The 23,009-nt window shown below is 39.5% G+C and overlaps 1 long non-coding RNA gene across 1 annotated transcript in view; it reads right to left on the reverse strand.

The window, feature by feature from the left end:
- Window positions 1–23,009, reverse strand: part of LOC123383346 — a 425,625-nt gene that overhangs the window by 10,099 nt on the left and 392,517 nt on the right. Inside the window, exon 3 of the long non-coding RNA XR_006592951.1 lies at window positions 3,273–3,413. This is a non-coding gene — a long non-coding RNA (uncharacterized LOC123383346). The remainder of the gene's footprint in view (window positions 1–3,272; window positions 3,414–23,009) is intronic.

Consider the following 23,009-nt stretch of genomic DNA (forward strand, 5'->3'; position numbering starts at 1 on the left):
TGGATTCCTGTCCCACATTTAGGTCTTTCATCCATTTTAATTCATTTGTTCTCAACAACCATGTTTAGATAAGTTACAAAAAACTTTGTTAGATATTAGACAGTGTCAGTCATCACCCCAAGTTATTTTCCTGGTTGACAAATATTTAACAGAGATTTCATAAACTTGTTTGATTAGTAAACCCATGTGGAATAAAAGCTTTATATTTAATGCCGATAACCCTAAAGACATGCTTGTTCTAATCAAACCAACAATCTTCAACTTTTATTTGCCAAAAATTATTCTAGATTACATGAACTTGAAAAACATTTGGTTTAGTTCCTATTTCTGAGACTTAGAAATACTTAATTTGCAAGTGCTTATTCTTAAGTCAATTGAATGGAGCTCTTTTACAAATTAATATTGCCAATACCATATCTATAGCATATACACACAGACATATATACAGACAAACTCATCTTATACCTTCCGTTTTAAAATAACATAAAACTCACTAGTTAATAAGTAACAGCTAGAATAAGTTAAGTTTATCTGTTCAGATGGCTAAAGCTTTTTACTATTTGTGCAGAAGTCTTTTAAGATTTGCATTTGTCCCCGGAAGTAATGTTAAAAGTTTGCGGTCTAGGGGCGCCTGGGTGGCTCACTCGGTTGGGCGTCCGACTTCGGCTCAGGTCTTGATCTCACAGTTCGTGGGTTTGAGCCCCGCGTCGGGCTCTGGGCTGACAGGTCAGAGCCTGGACCCTGCTTGGGATCCTGTGTCTCCTTCTCTCTCTGCTCCTACCCCACTCACGCTGTCTCTCTCTGTCTCTCAAAAATGAATAAACGTTAAAAAAAAAAAAAAGGTTCTGGTCTAGAGTATGGGCAAGGGGGCCCTTTTAGCAGTTTGTATTTTTTTTGAAAGGCCTCTTTATCTTATTTTTCCCTTCATTCTCAGAAGATTGTGGGCTATGTTTGTATTTCAAAGACATGATGATTTACAAGTTCAAGAACAGAAAAAGAATGCAAGTTTTTCCTCAGACTTTTGGGGTACATTTGTCTATTATCAGAAGTTTAGAAAAAAAAAGTTTAGGATAAGTATTATTTAAAGTTTTCTTTCTTTTTCTTAAGTGCAAGACAATTTTGTTTCCAGTATCCTGATGTTTTACAAGATCTTGCAAATATGTGAAAGCAAATAGGAAAGGGTCTGAGTGGGTTTTGTGTTGCTTTCAGAGTTAGGCTTTTGTTTTTCTAGAGTCAAGTTGTAAATTAAGAATTGTTGAATTTAATATAACTACGTTACCTGTACTGGAATTAAAACAAAACAAAAGAATTGTTGATTTTAAGTCTTTTTCATGTGCATTCCTGCCACCCTTCTGTAAAGAATTAGGTAGCCTTTTTCATTATTATGCTTAGAGATCAATTTGCGCATTCAAGCACAGTACTTTGAATTTGCCTTTCTATATCAGGGAGAAAGACCCTAAGATGGAAATGGAAAGATTTCTACGTTCTGCCGTCCAGGCACATGAATTCTTTAGCTGGAGGTCTAGGATCTGCCAAGGACGCCGCCCAGGAAGACCTGAAGCTGGCAAAGTCTGACCACAGAGCCCAGCAAAATGAGACTTACCGTCCATCCCAGGTGCTTCTGCTAAATTTACTTCCTGGCTTTTAGCATTTACACAAGTAATCTGTATACCCCAGGCCTGGAGATTAGAGGGGAGTGCTCTCTGTAAATCTTGTCGTTAAAGGCAAGTTAAACTAGGCAGCTGGGTGTTTCAGGGATTTTCTGGGGAAGGTGGAGGAATTTGGGGAGTTAAGGGAATTTGCTGCAGAGTAGGGGCCAGATTTTAAGAAAGGGAATTTATGTTGGACATAGACTTTACTTTTGTTCTATGTTTAATTCCTGTTCTTTCATTTATTTTGTTTTTTGTATCCACCTTTTAATTGTCAATAAAACAATTGTTAATTGTTTAATTGTCAATAAGACAATCGTTTAGGATGACAGTGGTCTAACATTCTTTTTCTTTTTTTTTTTTTTTGACAGTTAAAGAATAATTTTATTCCTATTACGGCATCTTGCATCATTATAAATTATTATAAAGATAAACTAAAATAGTGATCAGTTACTTTCTTTTTCTTTAAATACAGAAGTTTTGGGGCACCTGGTGGCTCAGATGGTTAAGCATCCAGACTCGATTTCGGCTCAGGTCACGGTCATGAGTTCAAGCCCCGCGGTGGGCTCTGTGCTCACAGGGCAGAGCCTGCTTGGGATTCTCTCTCTTTACCTCTCTTCCTCCCCCTTATCCTCAATCTCTCTTTAAAAATTAAATATAAGTAAACTTTAAGAAATATATTTAGTTTTTCCAATTCAAAGGAGCCATCGTCCGGCCAGCGATGAGTAGGATCCATTAATCTCAATAGCCGCTCAAGTCAATAAGCCTTTTTATGGCTTAACCAAGGACACAAGAGGCATCGCACAAAGAGTGCAAAAAATGCAGCCATCACAAGATCCAGAAAGTTTACTCCCACAGTTAGCCTCAGAAAGCAAAGGCCTTCATTGTCACAGGGGGTAAGAATTGTGTAGTGAAAATGATGTCTCCCATTTCTCACGGGAACACGAGACACTTCCAATCATGGCCCTGCCAATCTGTGACATGGGGCAGCCACTCCTAGAATGGGACCTTTCCAGTACTAACAAGACAACAGAGATTGAGATGACGAAATCCCTTCACGCACTGGGTCCCCTTATGACAAACTCCCCTGAGAGCTGGCACAGCCGGACAAAAAGAACACTGGCTTGTGACATCGTGTGTCAAAATTCTAGTTGACCGGCCACCAGATGCTCTCACATATATGCACCTTTCAGACGGTAGAGGCTACAGAGAATATTCTTACTGCTCACAGTGCCAAGCTCTCAGAACATTGAACAAGACAAAAGGAAAACCTCATGGTTTTCCTTCTTAAGACAAACACAAAAGACAGGCAAATATCTATATATCTATATATCTATATATCTATATATCTATATATCTATATCTATATCTATATCTATATCTATATCTATATCTATATCTATATCTATATAAAACCATCTGTGGGAGTAAGAGGATCAATAGAAAACAGCAGTACTCAGTAACGAATCTTTATGAAAGTTGCTATACCCAAAGAACGAATTCCACAAATCTTTTCTCCTGCTCATCTAAATGTAGAAAAAGAAGGGACAAAAACTTTTTCCCTTCCTCTCTCCTGGGCATAGAAAGAAATCCAGGAGAGCAGACTTTGGTAAGAATTCTTACCTTCTGCTGGCTTCTGTCAGTTTTCTAGAATCTTGTCTGCAGGCTGCACAGTGAGTACGGTGTTTCGGTATCTCCCGGCTGGCTCACAGAACTGTAGGGTAAACAGATAAATTTCCTTCGAAGTTCTTGGCTAGACGTCCCCTGTAATAAAAGAGAGATTAACAAGAAAAAACATATTTAATGAATTTTCATATGCTCCAAAGATATGAGACCCACTGACAGTCTGGCATTTGAGGCTTCTATGCAGTATTGAGCTAAGAAGAAGGTAGAGAGAATGTTCGGTAAATAAATCTTTGCCAGGCTCCAAGGGGAGGGCTTTCTTCATCTTTATTTTTAAAAAATATTTATTTATGTATTTATTTTTAATTTTTGTTTGATCTTTACTTTTGAGAGAGAGAGACAGAGACAGAGAGAGACAGAGCATGAGTGGGGGGAGGGGCAGAGAGCATAGGAGACCCAGAACCCAAAGTGGGCTCCAGGCTCGGAGCTGTCAGCACAGAGCAGATGGGGGGGCTCAAACTCATGAACCCCGTGAGATCGTGACATGGGCTGAAGTCCAATGCTTAACTGATTGAGCCACCCAGGTGCCCCCAGAGAGGTCTTTCTGACGTAAAACAAAATTATCTGTGGTGATGGCTCTCTTCTCAGAACAGGCCCCCCATCTAAATAACCTGTTATTATGGAAAGCCATCATTTGGAATGTCCAAGAGAGTACCTGGATTCAAACTGTCCTGTAGCAAGCACAAGTTTTGTACCTCATTCATCCAAATATTCTACTTTTTTTTTTTAATTTTTTTTTTCAACGTTTATTTATTTTTGGGACAGAGAGAGACAGAGCATGAACGGGGGAGGGGCAGAGAGAGAGGGAGACACAGAGTCGGAAACAGGCTCCAGGCTCTGAGCCATCAGCCCAGAGCCCGACGCGGGGCTCGAACTCACGGACCATGAGATCGTGACCTGGCTGAAGTCGGACGCTTAACCGACTGCGCCACCCAGGCGCCCCGCAAATATTCTACTTTTGACCCTAATTCTTTGGTTTCAAGTCAAGTGAGGAGAGTGGTTGATAATGGATGGAACTGTCCCCCAACCTTTCCGTTCACAAGGACACAACCACGATGACGGTAAAAAGTTCTCCACATGCCCGGGCCTTTCAAAATTTCTAGATTACTTTCACTGATTATCTCTAAATTTTCACCACAGTCCCCCACAATTAAAACATTTCCCCCACTGTAGACCCACAGGAACTGAGATACAAAGAAGGGAAGTGAGATCCAGAAAATGGCACATAGAGAACCCACCCCTCTGGCCTCCAAGGATGAATTGGGAACTATTTCTCTCTTATACCTGAGCAGCCCATGGAAATCTCTGGACTTTGCTGTCTTCTCTACTCGATTAGGAATTTCTCACAATGGAGAAGCTCGTCTTATCCATTTCTATGTTCCCAGGGTGGGCCTGCCACAGAATGGATACTCAAAAAATATTTAACGAATGCATCAAATGTCTAATAAATAAACAAAAGGGTGAACAAATGAACAAATGAATGAATAAATCAATGACTGAACAGACAAACTAACCTGTATCTCCCAACGCTTTTGATAAACTGTGTCTCAATGAATGACAAACATAAAAATTATCTGCGCACTCTTCTCTTGCTCTTTCGTTTTTTCTCTCCCCCCTACACACACACACACACACACACACACACACACACACACACGAGTGACTTTTAATTTGAAAGAACTTAAGAGAAAAGAAGACTGATTGTACAGAAACTTTCACACTGGGAACCGAAACTTGATGGAGACCAAAATTGGAGAATAGCAGATTCTACTTTTAGCTGTAACAGAACAGAGATCAGGGCCTGTGATAATAAATTTGTATTTTCAGAAGATATATTTTATAGACAGGCACTAAAATTTACTCCTTAAAAGTCATCCATATATCAATCACTTTAGGAGTAGCAAAATAAATGCATATCCATCCAGGAAACGGGGCATTTCACTTGCATGGATATTATCGGTATAAGATACAGTTAGCCAAACATCTCTTTCTTCAAGTTCCAATTGTATGTTTGGATGTGCTTTGGGTGATGGATGGCCCTTCTGTGCAATAAACAAGAAACAGGCTTTAGTAACTTTGTGCACTGTCTAGCAGACCAGGGAGAGCTGTGCTAACGGTTGCCAGTTTGGGAACAGGCCCATATCCTCTAGGATAGAAGTACAACGGCTGTGAGATATTCAGGTGTCCGTTTCCTGCAGTTAAAAATGGACAAGGAAAGCAGATGAATGTCAGCAAACACAAAACCACAACGAAACAAAAATAAAAACGTAAACTTGGTTCACTTTTCTAAGCCACAGGGGCATGTGTGATGGAAGGCCATGTTTGTGACATTCTAGCCCCTGGTTTTAACTCTCTAGTCCTGTCCTTTCCTTATCCAGTGTTGTCTCCCTTACCCTTCAACAGAGTGTTATGCAACTTAGTTGCTTTCTCTTCCCTTCAAAATAACACTGAATTTCGATTTATAATTCCGGAATGTCGTGATGCTGAATATTATAAAACCACCAGTGGCTTTCACAACAAAGCCCACATTTTTAACCAGGCAGCGGCTGCTGGAGTAATGAGTCCCATAACTTGCCATACATTTACAATAGTTAGCAACATTTTTGCCACGTTGGATTTATCTAGATACGCACACGCGTGAGTGGATATTTGTGTATATGTGTGCTTTTTTCTTTGAACCGTTTGGAATCAAGTCCCAAGAGTCATGACTCTTCGTCTCTAAAATTTCAGCATGCCTCTTCTAAAATTAAAAACATTTTCCAAGATAGCACAACACCATTATCACCCTAAGAAAATCAATAATTTCTGCATCTCTTCTAACATAGAATTCCTTTAGGAAATTTCACTACTGGACCCTAGTTTTTATGTATTCTTCCAAAGCAGAATCCAATCAAGCTTTACTCATTGCATTTGGTTGTTATGTACCTTTTGTCTCACTTAGTCCACAATATTGACTTTTTTATGACATTGACTTTTCAAGAAATCAGACCATTTACTTTGGATAATCTCCCACATTTGGAATTTATGCGCTTGTTTCCTCTTGGTAGCATAGAAATTGTTCCTGTATTCTAAACTGGAAGGTAAATCTTTGTGGCCAATTAGATTCAGGTAAAAAACTTGGGCAAATTCAGGTAAAAAATAAATCATAGGTGATGCCCTGCACTACGTGTGGTTTCACACGTCTTTTCTCTCCTTTCCTCCGTCAAAGCTTGTCTGGATTATTGCTCTAGCCCTCGGTAGTTTAATCGAACTAGGAGCCAGGTATTGGGAACAGAGAAGTCATTACCTATTACTGTCTTTCTCCCTCTTTTTGTTCGGATCCCAGTAGACGTGCTTCAGACTGAACTTTACTTGCACTGCAATGCTGAACTCCTACAAACGTCCAGCCTATTCTCTTAAAACTGTCTTCGGGAGGCCATGTCTTCCTGTCACTCTGCTTTCAAATAGGTCACTTTCGGGTTAAATTTCTTTTTCTTAGAGTTTTTCTAAAATTTAAGTAATCTCTATACCTAACATGGGGCTCGGACTCATGATGCCCAAGATCAAGAGTCACGTGCTCCACCAACTGAGCCAGCCGGGCACCCCCAGCCTACATTTCTCTCTCTCATCCACAAGACCTTATTGAAGGCCACAATAAGAAAATAACACAGGACAAGATACTGGAAATGTCCTAATATTTTCTCTAATAGTATAACCTTAGTGGGATATGACTTATATACACTTTGGTTTTGTTTTTGAATTCTATGTTCAACCTATTAGTGTCATTTTGTTTTAGGTCTATCTCTTGTGTAGAGCACATAATTGATTTTTAAAAAAGTCATTGCATTTCTACTTATGTCTCATTGTCCAGGAGTTCCATCAGAGAGAGCTTCATGCATTTTCTAGCTCCGTATGGCAGACGAATTGTGTTTGCGAGAAACAAAGAAAATGATGTTAGGCAGGTCAACAACAGTGTCTGAAACGGAATTTTAAACCATTTATTTTTGTTGTCATGTCAAACAGATTTGGTCTCCTTTTGCTTATTTATTTTACTTTACTTTTGTTGTTATTGTGTTTCCTCTGTGTGTTCTATCTCGTGTGTGTGTGTGTGTGTGTGTGTGTATTTCTCTTCCTTCATTTCTTTTTTTTTTTCAATGTTTATTTATATTTGAGGGGGGGAAGGGGCAGAGATAGAGGGAGACAAAGCATCCATAGCATGCTCTGGTGTGGGGTTCAAACCCCCAAACAGTGAGATCATGGCATGAGCTGAAGTCTGATGCTTAGCTGAGCCACCCAGGTGCCCTTCATCCTTCATTTCTGATTTTCTTTATTTGAATCTTTCTCTCTTTCTCTCTCTCTCTCTCTCTCTCTCTCTCTCTCTCTCTCTCTCTCTCTGAGTCTTGTTAAAAGTTTATCAATTTTGCTGATCTTTTCAAAGAACCAACTCCTGGTTTCATTGATTTGTTCAATTGCTTTTTTTATTTTCTATTTTATTTCTGCTCTAATCTTTATTATTTCCTTCCTCCTACAGGTTTTGGGTTTTGTTCATTTTTCTTTTTCTAGCTCCTTTAGGTGTAAGGACAGGTTGTTTATTTGAGATTTTTCTTGCTTCTTGAGATAGACCTGGATTGCTGTAAACTTCCCTCTTAGAACCTCTTTTGCTGCATCCCAAAGGTTTTGTATCATTCTGTTTTCATTTTTGTTTGTCTCCATGGGTTTTTTGATTTCTTCTTTGATTTCTTGGTTGGTCCACTCATTGTTTAGTAGCATGTTGTTTTACCTTCACGTATTTGTGTTCTTTCCAGATGTTTTCTTATGGTTGATCCCTTCTTTTTTTAAATATATATATTTTTACATTTACTTATTTATTTAGAGAGCTAGTGTGTAGGGTAGGGGCAGAGAGAGAGTGAGAGAGAAAGAATCCCAAGCAGGCTCTGCCATGTCAGCACAGAGCCCGATGCGGGCCTCACTCACGAACTGTGAGATCATGACCTGAGCTGAAGTCAGACTCTTGACCAACTGAGCCACCCAGGTGCCCCTCTTATGGTTGATTTCTAGTTTCATAGTGTTGCAGTTTTAAAAAATGCACAGTATGACTTCAATCTTTTTGAATTTGTTGAGAGTTCTTTTGTGGCCTAATATGTGACCTATTGTAGAGAATGTTTCATGTGCACTTGAGAAGAATGTATAATCTGCTGTTTTTGGATGGAACATTCTGAATATACCTGTTAGAGCCATCTGGTCCAATAAGTCATTTGTAGTCACTGTTTCCTTGTTGCTTTTCTGTTTGGATGATCCAGCCATTGATGGAAGTGAGATTTTAAGGTCCCTTACCATTACGGTATCACTATCTTTTCCTTTATGTTTGTTATTAGCTGCTTTATGTATTTGGGTGCTTTCATGTTGGGTGCATATTTAAGAAGTGTTGGAAAATTTAGCACCCAAACTTCTACAGGCCCAGATTAGTGCATGATGCTCAATCATCCTTTCCCTGCCCCTTGGCCCTCTCTTACATAACGTGGCAAGAAACTTCTCAATGTTAGCTTGCCCCCAAAAGGCCAACCTTGCATTTTTCACTTAACCCTACAAGCCAGATCAAGATGTACTCTCAAGGGTAGCAAACTCCATATCTGTTATAGTTTGCCAAGTGCCTTAAAATGTAAGATAACAAACTGTTGTTTCCTTAAACTTAGTACTACAGAGGAAAAGTCTGAGGGCAGTCTGACACTTGAAGGCAAAGTGATTGTATAGATGTGTATCTGATTTTGTAAATGTTTACCTTTTTGAATAAACTTTTAACCTGATGTGTCTTAACTAGGCTACTTTTTATTATTTTGTCTCATTGACTGGTCCTTTCCATGAATTCCATAGGTCCTGTAGTTGGTGCTGTTAGGAGTTAATTGTTTCCAAGGTCTGCATGGATTTACTGGTGGAAATGCATCTAACTGTGCAATACTTCTTTTTTATATAGGTACTCAGAAACCATGTGTTAAAAAACCCATTATTAACATAATCTAACATTTCAAATGTTAAGTAACTGAAATAGCTCTTTGATAATCTATATTTTTGAATTATGTTAATGCACAGAATTCTGACTCCCCTAACACAAAAACTTCCATACTTAAAATATGAAATCAACATAACTTTTTAATTGAAAAATCTCAACAAACAGTATAATAAATAATTGCATCAGGAGGGTACTTGAGGTATAGATCTTTGTTTCTATACTCTTGCAAGGAGGATTTTAACAAGGAAGATGCTGTTCATTATGTCAAGCTGAAAATATGACTATTCCCTTTGTGTTCCTGACTATTTTCATGAGTTCCTGAAAATGTCACCCAATTAGAAGTAATTCTCTAAAATATAAAAATCGTAAACTTTTTGAGTATTTTGTCATATATACACGTTGAAAAGCAACACTGATCCCTTCACTTAGACATGTCTGTAACTGACAAATACCTAAGTAGATCAGCCTTTCCTCATCATTAAGAAAAGCGAAAAGACTGGGAAAAAGTATTTACATGTATCTAATAAAGATTGTTATCCAGAATATATAAAACTACATCTATAACTGAACAATGAAAAGGTAAATAACCCAATTAAAAACCACACAAAAATTGGGGCACCCGGGTAGCTCAGTCGGTCGAGAATCCGAGTTTGCTCAGGTCATGATCTCACGGTTTGTGAGTTCAAGCCCTGCATCGGGCTGTCTGCTGTCAACACAGAGCCTGCTTCAGATCCTCTGTCGCCCCCTCTCTCTGCCCCTCCCCTGCTCGCGTGCTCTCTCTCAGAAATAAGTAAACACTAAAATAAATAAATAAGTAAATAAATAAATAAAAGCCACACAAAAATTTGCACAATCTTCACAAAGAAGATCTGTAGGTGGCCAAAGAGAACACGAAACGATATTCAAAAAGGAATGCCAATCAAAACCACAAAGACATCAGTACATTTATACTAGAATGGCTAAAATTAACAAGAATGATAATACCAAGTATTGGTGAAAATATGGAATAAATTGGAATTCTTGTGACTTCTGGTGAAACCGTAAAATGGTACGTATACTTTGGAAAACAATTTGGCAGTTTCTTACAAAGTTAAACATACACTTACCATATGACTCAATAATTCCACTCATAAGCATGTACCCAAGAGAAATTAAAACACATTTACACAAAAACCTGTGCATGAATGTTCATAGTAGCATTATTCACAATAGGCAAAATCTGGAAAGATCCCCAGTGTCCTTCAACTGGCCAAAGAATAAACAAACTTTGGTCCATCCATGCAGTGGAATAGTACTCAGCAATAAAAGGCAATGAACTATCAATTCACATGCAACATGGATAAATCTCAAAGGTGAACAAAAGAAATCAGATACAAGTAACCCATACTGTCTGATTTCATTTATATGACATTTTGGAAGTTAAATCTAATCTACAGTGACAAAAAGAAGATTGTAGGTCTCAAACACTGTTGGGAAGGAATAATTGATTTCAAAGGGGCTGGGTAAAACTTTCTGGGGTCATGGAAATATTTTATACCTTGATTACGATGATGGTTACATGGCCATATATTTGCCAAAACTTGTTAAACTGCACCTTTGAAATGGGTACATTTTATTCTATACAGATTGTAATGCAATAAACTTGATACAAAGTATAAAGATTAAACTAAGAAAATGACAACTTAAAAATAAGAAAGAATGTAAGACTATAACCATAGTTAGAATCTGTTTCTACTGTCACCTCAATGTGTACCTCTAAGTCATGCTCCCAAATTGCCAAACAACCTGTATACACTCAGATCAACATGAGGTCAGTGCCCAACAATCCTTGTCCCTACTCTAGATCCCTGGCCTGGCACCCAGCATACACTCCTCAAACAGCCCAGAGTTCCTTACTTGCCAACGAAGTCGAAGGAATTACGAAGAATCGTGAGATACGCTGTGCATCCTCTGCGATACTAGAAGATCAAGTGTTAGGTAAATTGCTATACTGTAGGGTAGCAGCCTGGAGCTTCGGAAAAATTATTTTGTTTCCTTAGACAATAATGGGCGAGGTCACCGTTGAAAATGTCCCCAGGCTACACTGAAAAAAGGAGTTTGAGATTCTAACTGCCAGGCTTCCTAATCAGCACTTCTGCTCCCGTGTTCGGTGAGTGAGTTCTTAAATGACACTGATTCATATGTGAGCCCCATCTCATTCTGTGATTTGCCTGATTCTTAAGAATTTCACTGCCAGAGGCAAGCTTCAAGATCTAGAGGTAAATCTAGGCAAGTCTTGCTGTACACAGGGGATAAGATTTCCTTACGAAGGGGAAACACAAGAAACACACACACAACAGCCACCACTACCAACATGCCAGCGACCGCTGAAGTTATGAAATATTTGACCCACATTCTAGGCTTAAAAGTCCAGAATCTCATGCTTTTCTGTTGTGACAAGGCAACATCTGTTGCTTTATCCGGGGATGTTTTCTAACACTTTCTGTGTTAGAAGGATGTGGCAAAGAACAATGTAAGTGTACAAATCATATTAGTATTGGATGGGTTTTTACAATGGGAAAGGAATTCTTTGCTTCAAAATTGGATTCATTCCTTGACCTTCCTTGCAACATGGAAATAGTGAATTTCCCTGAAATAGTGAATTTCCTCACCATGTTTAAAAAAGTAGGTATTCTATGAGCTTCAAAACTTAGATTTGCAGATCTAAAAACACAGAGAACAAGCTGATGGTTGCCAGAGGGAAGGGGGTGTGGAAGGATGGGCAAAATGGGGTAAGGCAAGAGGAGGGTGCAGCTTCCGGTTATGGAAGAAATAAGGGGGTAGGAGGTACAGTAGGGAATGTAGCCAACGGCATCATAATAGCATTGTATGGCCACAGATGGTGGTGAGCACATTTGTGGTGAGCACAGCATAACATAGAAAGAAGTTGAATCACTACGTTCTATACCTGAAACTAATGTAATATTTTATGTCAACTATACTAGAATTAAAAAAATTTTTTTAAACCTTAGATTTGCATGAGCCTTTCAGGAACACATCAGGAAACACATTGTTTTACATTACTATTGCTGCTGTAACAAATTATCACAAACTTAGTGGCTTAAGACACACAAGTGTATTCCCTTACAGTTCCGGAAGTCAGAAAGTCTGAAATGGGTCTCACTGGGCTAAAGTCAACTTGTTGCATTCGTTCTGGAAACTCCAGGGAAGAATTCATTTCCTTGCTTTGTTCACCTTCTAGAACTCATCTACATTCCTTTTCTCATGGCCCCTTTTTCCTTCTTCAAAGCTGGCCGCATAGCATCTTCAAAACTCTCCTCTGACCTTGGTTTGTATTCTTACATCTCCTTCTGAGACCTTCTTGCCTTCCTTTTATAAGGACGTTTTTGTATATTCGTCTTACCCCAATCATCCAGGACAGTGTTCCCACACCAGGATGCTTAGCTTAATCACATCTGCCAAGTCCCTCGTGTCATGTGAGATAACATAGGTACGGGTTTCTTGCATTAGGATGTGGACATCTTTCTAAGGCCATTCTTCTGCCTAGCACATACAGCGGCATGCTATTTTCTAGGTAATTTTCTAAAAGCATGCCGATAAACGGATTCATAAAGTTCTCTCTCCCTGGGTATGGAGCTGTAGTGTGGGAACAGTTGATACTACTTGTCTGTGAGCTAGATTTAGAATAAGCCAGTGACAGAGGATAGAAAGTCACAAACATTAAGTCGCAGGGCACCTGGGTGGCTCAATCGGCTGAGCATCTGACTTCGGCTCAGGCCATGATCTCACAGAGTGTTAGATCATTCTTTTACATGTTTGAGTTACCCAAATCCGTCCCCCTGCTGAAAGAACAGGTTGCATTATTTATTCTTTAATAGCAGAGAATCTCAACACATCTCTTAGCTCTCTGGAGGTCACTTGGACTTTAAGAAACTGTTCTGTCATTACTGAGCCATAAAACCTAGCAACCCATGCACGCTGCCTGAGTCGAACACCAGAGGCTAAACAGGATAAAACAGTGCATTAATTACGGTCTAGTATCACCAGCACTTGGTTAGGGGAAATGTGGCTGGCTGTATGGAAACTTCAAAATACATTGAAAGATAAAACACTCTCATAACAGTAACAGCAAAAACATTTTTAAAATAAAAATTCCTGATCCCAGTTCCCGTGTGTACACACTTCTTGCTTTGACATACTTGGAATCATAACACAGATACGTATTTGCACTCGGCTTTTGACACCTTACCTAATATCTTTATTTCTTTTCAGGTAACTATGTAATAGTCATAATTTTCATTGTAATGGCTACAGTGTATTCCACAGCACAGGTGTAATGTTATCTTTTGGATTCTGTAACTGGACACTTGTGTTGGTCCCCTTTTTAAGCATTTATAAACACGGTTGTAATGAGCATTTTTGTGGATGTTTTTCTTAGGGAGTGGGGGGATTATCTTCTTGGGATAATTTTTGAATGTCAGTATTATGGAGTTTCAAAACGCATACTGGGGAGGCTTTGGTCCACATTCATACTTAGAGAAAATCCCACTAGAGACGGGGAAATTATTTTTAAAAAGTGCTAATAATATTTTCATTCCAACATTCATACCAGGCCCGACATCATTTTCCTGAGGACAGAGATAAGAGTGAAGAATATGCCAAACGCATACAGAGGTTAAATTATACACAGATTACTGTTGATCACATAGAAAAGATTATATAAGTAAGGGGGAGAAGTTTCCCCTTCTTCCCTTCTAGGCTCCTTGGCTGGTCTAATAAGTTAATTGACGTAACACGGATTAACAGGAGAAAAAATTGAATTTCATACTCACAGGAGCTTCGTGTAAACGTGAGAGGTTCAATGACAGGCAACTGAGGCTTATACGCCATTCTGAGCTAAGCCAACAGGGGTGGGGCTGCGGGGCTTCAAAGGGAAGGAAGACAATTCACAGGAAGATGGTTTGGCACGTCTCGTCTCGCCATGCAGACAATGGGACACAGTGAGGAATCTGATCCGCACCTAGCCCTGACTCTGTACTTACCTCTGGTGGTAGCTCTCTTCTTGAAGAAGTGTGGAGGATTACAAGAATTTAAAGACTGAATTTAAATTTTTTTTTTCAACGTTTATTTATTTTTGGGACAGAGAGAGACAGAACATGAACGGGGGAGGGGCAGAGAGAGAGGGAGACACAGAATCTGAAACAGGCTCCAGGCTCCGAGCCATCAGCCCAGAGCCTGACGCGGGGCTCGAACTCACGGACCGCGAGATCGTGACCTGGTTGAAGTCGGATGCTTAACCGACTGCGCCACCCAGGCGCCCCAAAGACTGAATTTAAAGAGACTGTGGCGATGGAGCAAATTATGAAACTATGTACACAACTCGCGTAATATGGTTTATCTTCAATTACAGGCTAAATATTTAATTTAACAATTATTACTCCTCTTGCGAGCATTAGTTCTTAACGAATAGGGCACTGAATTCCATATATGTTGTCATAAGCTACAAAACTGGAGTGGCAGCAATGAGAAAGAATGAAATCTGGCCATTTGCAGCAACGTGGATGGAACCGGAAGGTATTATGCTGAGTGAAATAAGTCAGGCAGAGAAAGACAGATACCATGGTTTCATTCATATGTAGAACTTGAGAAACTGAACAGAAGACCATGGAGGAAGGGAAGGGGCAAAAAATACTTACAAACAGAGAGGGAGGGAAGCAAAGCACAAGAGACTCTTAAATACGGAGAACAAACTGAGGGTGGTGGGGTGGGGGGAGGTGGCTGCAGGAGAGGGGAAAGTGGGTGATGGGCACTGAGGAGGGCACTTGTTGGGATGAGCACTGGATGTCGTATGTAAGCCAATTTGACAATAAATTATATTCATGAGAAAACAAAATTGGAGTGATAATAGAGACATGTTAGAATTCTTAATATCTATATCTATGTCTATGTTTAGATCTATATCTATATCTGTATCTCTATTAGTGTCAGTAATAGAGTGTAAGGCAAGAAGTAGGTTTGATTTTATCAGATTATGGAATGGAAGCAATTTCTAATACATTCTTCATGCTGCTTGCCATCTTACTCTTAATTCAAATGTACAAGGAGGAAAGACATTTTGTGAAAATTGGCAGGAAGATACTGAAACAAAAGAAGTGAGCCATGTGTTAAAGGTTCCGAGAAGTGGGGGAAACGCTGCAATACTTTGAGACCTTTTCCAGTTTGAATTTCGTTTCATTATGTAGCTGCACATTGTTTACCTAGTGAATTCACAATCAAACGTAATTCGACTTTTAAGTAGGAAATATGACCAATATATACCAAGCATTAACAGGCGGGCTGCGTGGTCCATAAGGTGAGAGACGTAAGAATTCACACTAGGGAGAAAGATGATTGGCTACTGTTACGTAAGAGACTATCTTCCAGGGCAATGGCTCTCCCTGACTACAATGAGTGGATCCACCAGAGAATTCCTGATGCAGCCACCTTTGCTTAATCAAAGAGAATACTGATGTATTCAAAATTTAAACCGCACTGGCTGCAGATCCCGTTATATAGCACTGAGAATAAAAGTCGCAAACCCAAATTTTTGCTACGGGCTATTGAAATGATAGTAATGATGGATTTCCTGAAAGGAGAATCTTTAGGATATGAGGAGCTACTACTAATTTGTAAACCGTAGAGAATTTACATCAAGTGGCAAGATTAATCTTGGTGAATGACAGTAAGATTTCCTCGAGAAATTGCTTTGTTGTTAAGATATTCATTCCTATGTGACTTGTCATTTCATTCATATTTTAAACATATAACTTTCATTCATTCATTCATTCATTCATTCTCTCGTTTATTCATTCAAAGTATTAAGTGCCAGATACCGTGGATATATTAGTGATCAGGATAGATACAAAATCTTTGCTCTGTGAAGCTTACTTCTAACAGATATCTTTTTATGACACAGATTTTTTTCCTAATACAAAACATCAAAAGGGCTCTTCACTAATAGTAATTAGTGAAAGTGGAAAAAAAACAGCATAGTGGTATAAGGGTCAAATGAAGTTGCAGGGACTTATTCTAGAACTACATGGAAGAATAGAACAAGCAGTAGTATGTTTCAATAAATATTAGAGAGGAAAGAAATAATGCATGCTCCGAGGAGTGTTAGAATTTACACCAAGTTTGTGTCTTAAGGTGTCGGAAAGAGGTCTGATTGCAATTCACCTTTCTGCTTTGGGGGGGCGCAGCCCCAAGAAAAAGGTTTGGCATGGCTTCCTTTGCCACCAGGTCCTTTTCAATCTGTGGACCCTCATCGCAGTAGCACTGGTGGCCAGACAGAGAGAGGCATCAGCTAACAGGTAATTTTACTCACATCGATTTAACTTTCATATCCCCTAGATTCCCACGCTACCCCTGGCTACGTCACCAGGAGGAGGAACGGAGAACGAATGGAGGGCTACACTACCACCCGTGTCTCGGGTCAGGTTTCCTCTCCAAAGACTATTTTGGAGAATCCTGGGATCGCAGAAACGTACAACTGACCTCCAACCAGCTGAGCTGACATCCCTGGGAGCACGCTCTTCAGAGACCGAAACACCTCGGCAGAGGCAGCTGGCCTCATTTTGAATTAAAGTTACTCGAGAAACACCCAGTGCAAGAAGGACACTCTGACCCTCCTCTTCTCCCCTGAAAGCAGGAAATAAATCTCCCATGTGAAGGTATTCTCCGTGTATCAGGAGGGTACAAGGCATCCTTATCACCAGAGACGGGGAGTTGAGGCTTGAGGAGGCTACATAAAGAACCATGCTACCTTTTCACTAATTTACTACCCCAAGCCTGAACCCCTTTGTCTCGTCAATTCTTCACAAATGTACTGTTTCCTTAATCAAAAAGACATACAAGCTGCCTGCTGTGGTCACGTATTTCAGCCTCATATCTTTGGGGCTCCTGCACATGAGAAATTAAATTGTTTTCCTCGTGTTATTCTGTTTTATGTCAATTTAATTATCAGAGCAGCCAAAGAACCCAGATGGGAAGAAAGAAAAAGTTTTCCTCCCCTACACTTTGCCTATGGGCTACAAAGGAAGGCAACCACTTTTCATACACAGCAAACCTTGATTTGCGAGCATAATTCGTTCTGGAAACATGCTTGTAAGGCAAACACTTGCACATCAAAGCGGATTTCAAGAACCATTGGCTCAGTTGTGATCACGTGACTCCAGCATCACGTACGACTCGTATTGCAAGACATCGCTCCTTTATGAAGTTAAAATTTATTAGAAATGTTTGCTCGTCTTGTGGAACCCTCGCAGAACAAGTTACTCACAATCCATGGTTTTACTGTGTTGGAAATGTACTTTCTCATAGCCAATGCAACTAGCTTCAACATTAAGTTAAAATGTTAAGTTTCGATAGTCTCGTCTGCCCAGGCTTCAAAGAGTCAATGCCACACTAGCCATTACTGCATCATCTTGAAAGAGATACTTTGTAATAATTAAGCTCATTACATTTCAATATTTAATTTCTGACAATACACAACTAAATAACTATTCAAAATACTGTAGTCCAGCCTACCAAGACTATTAAAAATCTACCAAAGTATCACCCAGAAAAACATTATACAGCTTCCAGTCAGGAACATGACAGCCTTCAGGGGATTTTCCAGTATTACCTTGGACACCTTCCCAGTGTGGTAGAAAATAATCACACAATTTATCAATAGCCAAGTCAAGTTCCATTTGCCTTTTGTCATTTGAAGTTGAAAACTCACCTATCAACATGAACTTTTCCTAACTCACACAGAGAGTCGTTGAAAATATTATGTATTGGCAGAACGCTCATCACGTATAAAATGAGGTTTTGAATCTTAGCCATTAAACTTGTAAGTTACTTATTTTTTGTTTGTTTTTGCTTTTGGAAAATAAATGCAAACGTCAAATTACATTTGTTTGGCCGAGGAAATGATGTCTGATATTTTTGGCCTAAATGGCCAAGGCAGGTTGTCCTGCAAAGCTTTTTCTAGATCTCTTTAGTCAATGAATAATAGCTATTATATTGGCTAGGTTCCTTTACACGATACGTGACCCATGTCACGCTCTTTGGTCCCTGGAGACTTAAAACCAATTAGTACATAGCTTCTTTTCAGATAGATTATCTGAGAACAGAAATCACAGACCTCCTGAAGAGATTAAAAAACTTTATTTAACTTACAAACTGGGGTAAAAAATAAACCCTTCGGTTGACATATCTGTATGTTATTTAAAGCAGGATATGTTTGTTTCCTCTGCTGCAACTCCTTGATTCCTTTATCACAAATGAACCAGAGCTTGGTTTTTCCCTCTTACTAAGTTCCAAAACACAACATGAACAATGTTAGCTATTTATAAATCAACCAACTTCAGCCTCTCCATTTTCACTATTACTTATTTCCTCAGAGTCTTCTGCCCTTGGAAATTCTGAACACTTGCAAGTCCTTGATGCAGTAGAAGTTTTTATTTGGCCAGCCATTAGAGGGTACCCATACTACCTTCTGCACTAAAATCAAATCCAAGCAATCACAGCCCAAATACCTCCTCCAAAAAGCATTACCCTGGTTCTTAAAGGAACACTTTAATGTTCTCTGACATTTTTAAAGCATAATTTAAGTTTAAAAATAAATATATACAGAAAGATCCTTCATAGTGTATTAAGAAAAAATTTTTTTTCTTCCCAAACCCAACAGAGAAAACACAGTTTGAGGTCATGTCACCATTATTAGGACCGGAGGTCTGCATTTTTCTTAGTCCGCGGTATCTCTAATGGCCCAGCAGGAGACATCTACCTGAACATGTTACCTCTCAATCCAGATCAAGTGTGTCCAAATGTCTCTTCCTCCCCTTCCCAGGAAATCTGTTCGCTTTCACCACGTTCCTATGTTCATCAGTGCCATCTTCTGCAAACTTTCGTTAGTTCTACTACCAAACCTTAGAACCCTCTCTGGATCTTTTTTCTCCCTCAGTCTCCTCAACCCTTTGGTCCCTTGGCAGTCCTTCCAACGCATGCCTTTTACACTGTTCACTGCTACCACCCTGGTCTGCAACCTTGTCACCTCGCACTTGGACGAATACAACTGATGCTTTCGGGCTTTAGAAGCTCTCAAGTTCCTTATGCTCCAATTCATCAGAATAACTTCCCTGAAACGTAAGTCACACTAAAACACCTTTCCATTCAAAACATCCAGCGGTTCTTTAATGACCTATCTGATATAGCTAAAATGCTATGACCTGTGGAATTGTTCAGCCCCCTCAGACTGATGGCCAAGGTTTTGCATGTACTGGTCTGACCTTGCCTATGTATTCTCATTTCACTATTTCATAGCAGGGGCCGAGCTCTCCAGTCAAGGTACCTCTTTACTGCCCACCAACTCCATAATCATTCCCAACTACAAGCTTTTCTTTATGTTTTATCTGGCTGTGGCCCCTACTAGGCAGTGTTCTTTAAAGTGTCATCCAAAGGTCACTTATATCAGAATCATCCGTGATGCCTGTCAATCATGCAGATTCCCGAGTCCAGGACTCAGACCTGCTGTCGATGGAGACTTGGAATCTGTATGTTTACAAGCTTTCCAGGCTATTCTGGTATCGGCATTGGCATACTGCCTGGCACACATTAGGAGGTGAATATATTTTTTCGAATGGGTGAACTGACTTCAATACAGAGTGTCCTAAATAGAATAGCCTCTCCAAATGCCAGATTTCTGTCATGGGGATGAATCTGTCTGTCCTTCCTTTGGTCTCCAATAGTGTCCTAGCTTTGGTGAAGATCAGGTATGGCCCCTGAAGTCTAGTTTCCACCCGCACAACTTGGAAGACTTCACAGCAGGCACCAGATGGACTCCCATGCAGGCAGGGTATCTGTCCAGCAAGCACGGAGATATAGCTCCTGTGGCAAACCCTCTCAAGTCATCATTAGGAAAAAAGGAAGTGAAGGCTAGTGGCGGGCTCACAACGAAAGAAATACGCTCTTCTGACCGACAACAAAATGAAGCCCAGGAAGTTGTCCAGTTTACAGGCAGAGACGTAATGGAAAACTTGATAGGCTGGTGAAGAATCATGGCGTCTCTCATCTCTGGTCAAAAAGAATAAACCACTACTGAACAAAACGAAGCGTTTTCCTCCGACAGCTGCTCACTCAACAATGGAAACGCTCTGGATAATTTCAAGACCTGCATGAAGCACCACATAAGGTGAAAAGGAAAACAAGGAAGGGAAATAATATAACTATATGGAGAGTCCCTCAACAGATAACACAGAAGGTTACGATCCTTGTGAAAAAGGCACTAGTTTTTAAAAAAGCGATACAGGCACACAATTAAAATAAATCAAATCATAATAAGGTTGTATAGTTATATGACTCTCTCTCCCATGCCCCTTTCATTTTGTATGAAGTCTCAGGTTCTTAAATTATCAATTCCTACACATTTATTACACGTGTTGACCCTATAGTACTACTACTCATATATAACATATATTGAGCTCTCACTGTATACTGGACAGAATATTAATGTAACTTAATTCTCACAGCAATCTAATGTTTTACAGAAAGAATTTGGGATTCAGACATTTATCAACTTCCCAACATTTTCATGACAATCTTGGAAATTAATATGTGTGTAGCACAGGAAGGTAAACAAATAAGACTGCTCATGGCCAAAGGCTTCAGGATCAGAGGCTCTAGATGCCTTAAGTTTGAGGAGAGCAGGGGCGCCTCGGTGGCTCAGTCAGTTAAGCTCCCGACTTCAGCTCAAGTCATGATCTTGCAGTTAGTGAGTTTGAGCCCCACATGGGGCTCTGTGCTGACAGCTCGGAGCCTGGAGCCTGCGTCAGATTCTGTGGCTCCCCCTCTCTCTGCCCCTCCCCTGCTTGTGCTCTGTCTCTCTCTCTCTCTCTCAAAAATAAATAAAAATTAAAAAAAAAGACCGAGGAGAGCAATATCTTGGCCCCCCAGTAACACCTGTGCATGCTAACGATATGGGCTGAGCAGCTCTGCAACTTGTCCAAAGGGCCATGGTTGGTAGAGTGGCCATGGATCTGAAACTAGGTTTGTCTGACATTAAATCTCTTAACTACATTATCCTGACTTCCATCCCTGAACCTGTAGTTGTAGACCTTGTGTTCCAACTGAGGACTAGTTTAAATGCCATGAAACAACAGAATAAAGTAAAAACATACTGGTATATCCTTTTGGTTCTTGAAAATGTAATGCTATAAATAATCATTTACATCTCTCTGTACCACTCAGCTTTATAATACAGATTTTGTTACTTCTCCACCAAAATAACGTACCTCAGGCAAGAAGAAATGCTATAAAATGGAATTTATACAAGCAAATTCTAATACTTTCATGAAAGATTTGGAAGTGAAAGTTATTGTCTTGAGTCTTTTCCAACTTGTTGGAAATACAAGCTGGAAAAAAAATGATTCCTCTTCCCATATACCTTCCTTGTTCATGACTACAAATTACTAAATTAATGTCATTTCTTAAGGCCAAAATTGTTCAGATAAGTATTTCCCTATTGCAAATATTTGCCTTTGGTTTACCAAATAAAACCACTAACTTGAACTTTGAAATAAATACAAGTGGAACAGTCATTCAGAATATTGAGTTCACTGTTTTTAATTCAGAAAGCAAAATTGGTACTAACACCTGTATCTTATACTTAACTAATTTTAAAATGTTACCAGAAAGGTAAAGGGTCACTTTTCTGCTTTTCTTTATATGATATCTAATTCTAAGGATAGTTATCATTTTTATTTTTTGGGAGAGAGAGGGCACAAATGAGCGAGGGGTAGAGAGAGAGAGAGAGAGAGAGAGGGAGAGAGAGAATCCCATGAGGGGCAGAGAGAGAGAGGGAGAGATAAAGATGGGGAGCTCACCCAAAGCAGGGCTCGAGCTCACCCGATACAGGACTCGAACACACAAACCATGAGACCACGACCTGAGCCCAAGTCAGATACTTAGCTGACGGAGCCACCCAGGTGCCCTCATTTTTATTTTTAAAATATTTTTTCAACTGTATCCAGCACCCTTCACCAAATGATTCCCCATTTGTCACTGATGAAAAATCAAATGAGAAAGCTGTCCAAATGATTGAATGAAGAACACTGATCATCTTACAAGCTGATGAATAATACAAACAAAACTCAAAAAGTACAATTTCTGTAATGCAGCAGCTAAAACTCGGCATCACGCAAAAAAATACCTTAAAGTAAATGTAGTTAGTGATTTTAAAATCACGTGAGTAAAATCATAGATTTCGAGCAGCTATAAAGAAATCTTAATTTACAAAATTTAAGTTAAACACAATACACTGAAAATTTACTAACATAGCAATGACACAATTATGGCATTTGCATACATTTCAATATATTGCATATATTTCAGGTTTTTTTCTGAAATGTTTCTCCTCCTGCCAGGTCATCATTAAAAAGACAATTTTTGATGTTCCGTTCCTCAAGATATCCATAAAATATATATTTTTAAGGTGAGAGCAAGCTTTACGTGGAAACTGCAGAGGGATAAAGTCCTCTACCAACCTGCTTCAGTCTATATCAGGGTCTGAGTTCTCAGCATTGGCACTACTGATCTTTGAGGTAAACGGAGCAGCATTTGCCACCCCAAAATATTTCTCTTTGCCATAAGGATTATTTTAGGTTGATATT

This window comes from Felis catus, chromosome X, assembly GCF_018350175.1.
Source record: "Felis catus isolate Fca126 chromosome X, F.catus_Fca126_mat1.0, whole genome shotgun sequence".
Taxonomy (NCBI): Eukaryota; Metazoa; Chordata; class Mammalia; order Carnivora; family Felidae; genus Felis; species Felis catus.